General features: G+C 42.7%; 1 pseudogene across 1 annotated transcript; it reads left to right on the top strand.

The window, feature by feature from the left end:
- The first annotated feature begins 647 nt into the window (after positions 1-647).
- LOC145550432 (zinc finger SWIM domain-containing protein 6-like) lies at positions 648-8,523 on the top strand (annotated as a pseudogene). Its single transcript, XR_014086332.1, has 6 exons — positions 648-817; positions 3,001-3,121; positions 4,200-4,273; positions 4,377-4,538; positions 4,618-4,699; positions 7,501-8,523. The product of XR_014086332.1 is annotated as a zinc finger SWIM domain-containing protein 6-like (transcript).
- The last annotated feature ends 299 nt before the right edge of the window (positions 8,524-8,822 follow it).

Genomic DNA, 8,822 nt, shown 5'->3' with positions numbered 1-8,822 from the left:
TCACTAAATAACATAAATTAGCAGCAGCTAATTGTAGCAACCACACTGCAAAACACAAAATTTACCAAGTATTTTTTTTGTTTGGATTCCAGTCCAAAGATCTTATTGAACTTGAAATAAAACCAAAATAATTTACAAGTCACTTCTTGTTGTCGCGGCGGCGTTCCAGCCAGCTCCAGGATCTCAGCGTCAGATACTCGAGCACAAATATTACTTAAGATATTTTTACTTATCTATAAGTAAAATAATCTGCCAGTGGAACTAGTGCTTTTTAGTACTTGTTAAGATTTTGTGTTTTTGCAGTGAGCTATTTAACTCTTTCAATTTCAATATTTAACAATTTCTGAAAACTACAACTTCCTGTTCCTTAAGAAAACATGTTCTTAAAGAGACAGTCTGTAATGTTCATTGAAATAAGAAACTAACCTACTGCTGCTTTTGACCTGTTTATTGACTGTATTTTCATATCTTTGAGCACCAATGTGTACCTATCTGCATGAACAGATGTCAAATATCACGTCTCAGAGTCAGGACATACTCTGATGTTCGTCCGAGACGTCGTCACCTGATCCGCAGCAAAATCTTCTGCTGACATCGTCGGCACGCTAAGCGTCCCGTCGGCAGCTCCTGTATGCTCCGGGCTGTGACCGTTCCCCCCTCTGTTTGTCTCCTCTCTTCCAGCTGGTCCTTACAGCGGTCTGGGGGAAGTCCTCTACAGAGAGAGCGTCCCCATGCACACGTTTGCCAAGTATCTCTTCACCTCCCTGCTACCTCACGACGCCGAGCTGGCTTACAGCATTGCACTGAGGGCCATGAGGTGAGCCGTACGCCGGCTAGCTGCTAACAGTCTGAACAGAGAACATGTGTGTTGCTTCCTTTCTTTATGACTCTTAGAGAAATAAAATGAGGCTTAGACAAGCAGTCAGAGGTAATTATTATTTATATATCTGTTGTTGTCATTTGCAGACCCAGTTACAGAAGCAGACAGCAAAAAATTTGGTTGCCTGTTTCAGATTTTTTTAGAGGTTTAATTGTATCGTTGTAGCACAACAGCAAACAGCTGACTGATGTGACTTATAGTCTGGAAAATACGGTAACTCAGTTTGTGCCATTGTCGAACAGCTCATTAGAATAAATTAATATCATTGGGTTATTCATCACCATTTTGTTTGGGATAATAATAATGACATTCTACTATAACAGTGAAGTGATTTACACATTTTCCTACATTTACAGAACAAATTCAGGGGAATAAAATGGTAGAAACCACTCAGATAATTATCTTTATCCCCACTTAATTCTAACCCATCGTTAACTTTCCAAGTCTGCGTCTCCACTTGAACTCCATAATCCAAAATTCGGACTTCCTAAAGTCAAGTGGAAATTTCTAAAAGCCATGAGTGATGTTGCCTGTACTGCCCCCTGCCTACAGCTCTGCCACTCCTTGTTCCAGCTGACGGTCAAACGTTCATCCCTCGTAGGAGTAATGACGAATGATCATTCAGGGATTATCTGAGGTCAGAATTATTTGAGGACCTTGATGATGACTTCAAGACGAATGTCAAGAATTTCATTGTTTTCCTGCAACAAAAAAATTGTTGGCACTCAAAAAAATGACAAAAGGACAAAACCAGATGTGAGTGTTGGGTAAATGCATAGTTATAAAAAAATGGTAGAACACAGGGTGATGATTATTTCCTATTTCTATCACAAAGTTAAATTCAGAGATCCCAGTTTATGTTTGGAGGAGGAGGAGATGTGCTAGTGATCCGTCGATATTGAAAACATTACTAGATGGGGTATCAGTGACGATGAGCCACAAGGACAGATCTATTCAGTCTAATTCTATGCTACAAGCTCTGAGCTACGTCAAGCTTTATTGTTTATTTAACATTATATTTGCACTGTCACTTAGTAAATTGTACTTTCTGACCCATTTGAAAAGTTTATTGCAGTTTATTTTTTACATGTTTGGCCAATTGTTTTTCTTCTACTCCTGATTGACCTGAGTGAAGAAATTAAAGATGTTTTTACATGTTTGATCAAGATTGTGAAGGTATTGGTGTATTTAAGTTGCTGTACTGGTGCAGAGTTATTAATGCATTTGTAATTCAGTGTATTTATTATGTATGTGTTTAAAAAAAAAAAAAGAGAAGATTTTAAGTCAGTTCTGTTTTTCTGTATTGGATCGGTATCAGCCGATATCGGACCTCAGATATCTGCATCGGTATCAGAAGAGGAAAAAAGGAATCGGTCCCTAGAATGTGGTTGAAGTGCAACATGCAGATGGACATTTGACCAAAATATTAATGTTTCGGTTTTGGGGAAATCCTCTCTACATTCAACCATTCTCCCCCCCCCAGCTCTGGTTTTAAGAGTTATTGTCATTAATTGTTACTTTGTGACTCCAACCTGCTTGAATTGCATCACTAACAGCCCAAATTGACGATGAGTGCATGTACAGCTGTGACATGAAGGCGGCGTCCCGCTGTGACTCGGCCCCCTACTCCCCAGGTTCCTCTGCTCCGACGCTGCGGCTGATTTAGAAGCTGGCTGAGACTTTGTTTAATGACAAAACCTTTGCTGGAATATTCACTGAATAATAAACACTGCAGAGAGGCACTTTACAAAAGCGTGTGAATAATAAATAAATGCCGTTGGTGTTCTCCCTGACCACTTCTCTGGCCTATATTAACTGCACTGATGCTTTGTTTCTCTGTAATGAAAAAAAGCCAAATAATTGAACTCCAGCAGCTTCAGCTGTGATTTGGGCTGCAGAAAATTTTATTGTTCTTTTTAAACCCATCTGATTTTCGGAGCTCGCAGTCTGAAGCTCAGACCTAGCTCAGGTGTGCAGGTGCACAAGAAAAGCTGTCGATTGATCTTCTGAGGGAACATTACACTCTGATAACGTCTTTACATTCATAAATGCTGCCGCCAGTGGAGAAATTGTGTTTTGATCTAAGGAAGAACTAAAGCAAAAGTTTTCCTTTCTCTCAGGTTGCCGGTCCTCGAGTCCACGCCCCCTTCTACTGACTTGTCTCGGCCTCAGCACATAGTGTCGGTGGTGCCCAATCGCTACCTCGCTGGTTCACCCTGAGCCACATAGAGAGCCAGCAGTGTGAGCTGGCCTCACCATGCTCACAGCTGCTAAGTACATACAGACACCAAACACCAAAACCTCCATTTCTCTACGGTTTAGACGAGTGGTGGCCACCGCTAACTAAAAGATAGCTGTGCTAAGCGTAGAGCTAAACACTAAAGCACTATACCAATATGGTGTTTGGTGAATGCTAAGCGCTAATAACAAGCAGTAGTTGTGCTAACGCTAAAGCGCTACCTACGCGGTACTTGGCGGAAGCTAAAGGACTAATCATAAACATTAGTTCTGCTAACAGTAAAATTATACAGCAACATTGTACTTGGCAGAAGCTAATGTGCTAAAGCACTAATAATAAACATTGGTTCACTAAAGCGATACACCAACACAGTACTTAGTGGAAGCTAGTGCCGGTAAAGTGCTAATCAACATTAGTTCCACTAACTCTAAAGCGTTACACAAGGGCTAAGAGATAAAACTGAAGAGAATTCAAAACAGGGTTGGCCTTGAACATCTCACAGAACTCTGTTCGGTCCACTATGGCCATCCCAAATTGCTCTTTAATTTAGAAATGTCTTTTTTCCCAGCTCTAACTAATTAGCTTTAGCTGAATCAAAGGCAAAAAAAAATGGCTCTTAGGTTTATAAGGTTTGTGTTTGAACAGCCAGTAAAAGTGCAGACTTAAATCCAACTGAGAGTCTTTGATAGTTGATGTTCACAGACGCTCTCCATCCAATCTGACTAAACTTGGGCTGATTTGTAAAGAAGAAAAGTGCAAATACTTCAGTTTATGGATCTTCATAGGTGTTAGAGACGAGCGCAAGAGACCCGCAGCTGTAATCACGTATCCTTATGTTTCCACTTTACTGCTTTGTCACACAAAGTCACGATAAACACACTTAACGGATGTCCACCTTGTATGACTCTCCTCCAGATGAGCCCCTCACCTTCCTGATGCTGTGAACTTTGTGACTTAACAGTGAAATACTGCATTGCTTTTAGCTGCTCCTCAACAACAACCTCTACGTTATTAGTCAGCGGAAAGTTTTGGGTGCAAAGATTAACGTTGCCGTTCCGCGACTCAACTCTCCGCCCACAGTGACAGGAAACCAGACATCTGTGTCAGAGCATGGGTGTGAAGATGCTAAGAAAATGCAGCGAGAGGTTGTGAAAGTAGGGGAACAAAAGACAGAAATGATGCTATTTCAGAAAGAAGGTTTGGCAACTTGGATGTAACACCCCACCATGTTCCTGTTCGCCTTGCCGTGTTGTTCAGGTGACGCCTGCAAGCTCACACAGTGTTAGAGTCCATCCAGAAGAACATCCACTCTTCCTCTCACATCTTCAGCTGGCTCAGGACGCCTTCAAGATCGCCACGCTGATGGACAGCCTACCAGACCTTACGCTGCTCAAGGTCTCCCTGGAGCTGGGCCTCCAGGTAAGCGGCGCGCACGCAGAGAAACGCGCGCGCGAACCTTCGCCGCGCCGACCCTCTACTGAACCTCTCGTGTCCGCAGGTGATGAGGTTGACCCTATCTACGCTGAACTGGCGGCGAAGAGAGATGGTGCGCTGGCTCGTCACCTGCGCCACTGAAGTCGGTGAGTTGGTTTCTGCCGCCAAAAGAAATCCTTAAAGGAGGAAGTCGGTGGCTGCGTTTCCATTAACCATGATTGCGCAATTTGATGTTTGGAAATAAATTCACAAATAAAATAAAAAAGTTCACTAAAAGGTTTAGTACTAGGATAAGGGGTTTTTCCTCTGTAATTGGTTAATTTTGTAAACTGCAATGGAGCAGAGGACGAGTTACATGATCAACAGCCGGGCGTTGCCATTGGTACAAACCACAAAGACGATGACAGGAGTAGCTAACGGACCATGGTGCGACTTATTGCGTGAACAAAGTCATGTATGACTTTAATCACGTTTCTTATTTAATGGATTATTTAATTGCAATTGCAAAATTGTGTTGTTTCTCCCAACATAGTTGAATATCGTCAATTTTGGGATGCAGCTACAGATCATAAGGAATTAAGTTAGAAGGGAAGATTCGCGCTTCAATCGCTTTGATGTAATCAAAATGTGACATGTGAAACGTAAACAAAAATGACAAAAAAGGAAAGTTTTTCATGACACTGTTTGTTAATGAAAAGGACTAGAAAAGTGAGGAAAAGTCTAGTCAGCATGTTATAAGCGTGTTTATTGTTTTTGTTAAATATTCAACTTGCCACATAATTTCATATTTTTCAGACATTGGCAACTATATTTTAAATTGATAATATACTAGCTGAGAAACTTTAACCAAGGCTACACAACATTGAATTCTTGATTGCCGTCTATAATTGAGTTAAATGTCTAATACAAACTGTAAGGTGTAAGTTTGCCCTACTGTTTTGGCTTTTCACATGAGCCTTGCTGCTGCTGCTGTTTGATGGAAACCACTGGAACGAAAAGCTCAACAAGCCCGCTGTGCCCTCTGGCTGCTGACAGACGGGAAAAGCAACATCTTGTTAGAAATAATTCAGGGTGTTCGTGTCCTCACATGCTTGGTGATGAGAGCTACTTTCAAGAACCGGCAGGCCGGACCCTGCGCCACATTACAAGCTGGGTTCAGGGGGTTCTTGGCGAGGGCTGAGGAGTGACCAGCAGGGCGGTAATTACGGACATTGTCGGCTGATTAAGTGGGTCTTTATGTTTGGAATTCCTTGAAGCAGGCAGGAAGTGGTGTCCGGAGGGAAGCCCTCCTCCCAGATGATTTCATGTGAATGTAAGGGGAGTGACAAGGAGTCCCTGTTTGGGCCGGTTCAATGGAAGCATTGAGAACATTCCAGTTGGGGATACAGAGTGGAGACACGTCAAAGGTCACAAATTACAGACAGAAAATCAGATTACTAGAGGTAAAAACATAAAAAAATCTTTGGGAACTGATTTAAAACCAACAAGGTTTTTGTTCATTCTCTATTTTTTGATGCTCATTAATTAGACTTAGGCCTTTTTGGAATAATAAAGATTTCTTTATTTTGCTTCTTGGAATTTTTACAGAAATTTCTTTTCACTGTAAGATGCCTGTGTGAGTGCTTTGTTGTTGTTGAAGTTACTGCTTTGCATTGAAATTTGATTAGCATGTTGTTGTTTTTCACTTGGAGCTCCCATTGGTTTGTTTTTGACCTCAGTTCAGTGCAATTGCCTTTTAGGAAACCAACAACATAATCTACAAATTCTACTTTTCTAAAGTTTATTATATGCCTTCTTCCAATATGAAAACTGAGCACTATTAACGTTTAGATCTAAGTGGATTTGAGCAAGAAACATAAAACCAGAGACTGCTTTGGATATTTTTGCGATTGTCAAAACACAAGATTATACTGTATGATTTTGCTGACTGTGAGTCAGTATCCAAACAGAATATAATAAATACAACCTTTTTTATTGAGTCCAGTAAGCTGGATCACTATCCAGAGGTCGGTCAGCCAAAGCTGGGTCCCTTTATGAAACGTGCATGTACCTGGAGAAAAGCAAACCATGAATGTGGTGGACATACAAACCTTCACACAGAAAGGGCCTGGCTGAGATTTGAAACCAGGACAATTTATAAGTGAAGCAAAAGTACTATCTGCTGCTCCACCTCCTAGTCATTTATTCCCAGTTCATAAAAAAGACGTTGGAAAATTAATAAAGGGAAGGACCATAGATTACACCTTGTGGAACACCACAAAGGATGGTAAAAACACTTTATTTGTCAACTTTGCTCCATGACATTGTTGAATGCTAATGAATCTGAGGATGCATTCACACCAGCGCCATTTAGTCCCTTTAGTCAATTTCAGCTCGTTAGCCTAAAAAGTCCCGTTCGTTTAGGAAGGTTTGAATGTGTAATCAAACTCTGATGTGGACCAAAAAGCTATCTTTGGTCCACCTACAAACCTCGGTCTGCGCTTGGTTTAAGAGAATTCTGCTACGATTCAAATGCGTATGTGAATGTCCAATGGGGCGGAGACCGCTCCAAAGCAGGAAGCGGACTATAGTGCAGAGCATTCTGGGTAAAATACAACAAAACAAATGTGCGTGTTAGAGAATGGCTCGTGGTCAGACAGAGAATGCAGAGGATGACCTACAACTTCTAAAATCTGATGCCACTCCATTTCATGAGGAAGAAATTTGCCCTCAGTGTCTCGTTCAGAGATTTTGTGTTGTTTTCCTCAGTGGCTGTTGGAGCATCACCACCACAGGCAAGTGTAAACACAAATGCAGTGTAAACACAAAACACAGCAGCTGAAAATGGTTCATTAGGGTCTAAAATTGTAACATTTGCTACGAGTCTACTGGACTATCAAGTGTGAAAGCTACCTGTTAGGTAAATCCCAATTCCAGTCAAGCTTACGTTTCTCTTCCTCTGTTCTAGGTGTGTTTGCTCTGGACAACATCATGCAGAACTGGTTCACACTCTTCACGCCGACAGAGGCGACCAGTGTGGTGGCCAGCACCATCATGTCCAACAGCACCATTGTCCGCCTGCATCTGGACTGCAACCAGCAGGAAAAACTGGCCAACTCCGCCCGCACCCTGGCGCTACAGTGCGCCATGAAGGACCCCCAAAACTGTGCCCTGTCCGCCCTGACGCTCTGCGAGAAGGATCACATTGCCTTCGAGACAGCCTACCAGATTGTACTGGATGCAGCCGCCACAGGAATGAACTACACCCAGCTGTTTACAATAGCACGCTACATGGAGCACCGTGGCTATCCCATGAGGGCGTACAAACTAGCAACGTTAGCCATGATGCACCTTAACCTCAGTTACAACCAGGACACGCACCCGGCCATCAACGACGTGCTCTGGGCATGCGCCCTTAGCCACTCGCTGGGGAGAACGAGTTGGCGGCCGTCATCCCCTTGGTGGTGAAGAGCGTGAAGTGCGCCACCGTGTTGTCGGACATTTTGAGGCGGTGCACGCTGACGACGCCGGGGCATGGTGGCACTGCACAGCCGCAGGAACTCTGGGAAACTGATGTCTTTGGACAAGGCTCCACTCAGGCAGCTGTTGGACGCCACCATTGGGGCCTATATCAACACAACGCACTCTCGGCTGACGCACATCAGCCCACGCCACTACAGCGAGTTCATCGAGTTCCTCAGCAAGGCCAGGGAGACGTTTCTGATGGCGCACGACGGACACATCCAGTTCACGCAGTTCATAGACAACCTGAAACAGATCTACAAGGGCAAGAAGAAGCTCATGATGCTCGTACGAGAGAGGTTCGGTTGAATGACCGAATTTCGTCCTGGGAAAATTTTCATGGGATTCTTACTGCGGTGATTCAGGACTGATGGCTCTAGTATAAGGAACAAGGTCTTGAGGCCACAAAAAAACAAACTAGGATGTTAAAATAAAAAAAAACTAGGATGTTAAAATGTTCTGAGCACGAGACGAACATTTTGGCATCGAAACAACCGAAAGTAATGAAGATAAAACAGGAATTTTCAATCAATAACAACCTTAAAGCAACACCAAGGGGCAGATGTATGAAACTGTGTGTTAATGGGTAGTAAAAATATTACCTTCCTCCTCCCAGGGTAGTTACAAAATAATAAATGACAGTATAGCTACTTTGTAGCAACTTTCGGAAGTGTTAAACTCATTAAAGGCTAAGTTTACCTGGCTAAGACTTAGACTGAGTTTTCCTTTAGCGATCCACGATATATTGGCAATAACATTGGTATCGGC

This window comes from Poecilia reticulata, unplaced genomic scaffold, assembly GCF_904066995.2.
Source record: "Poecilia reticulata unplaced genomic scaffold, P_reticulata-male-v2 Scaffold_45, whole genome shotgun sequence".
Classification (NCBI taxonomy): Eukaryota; Metazoa; Chordata; class Actinopteri; order Cyprinodontiformes; family Poeciliidae; genus Poecilia; species Poecilia reticulata.
This window is presented reverse-complemented; position numbering and strand designations above follow the sequence as displayed.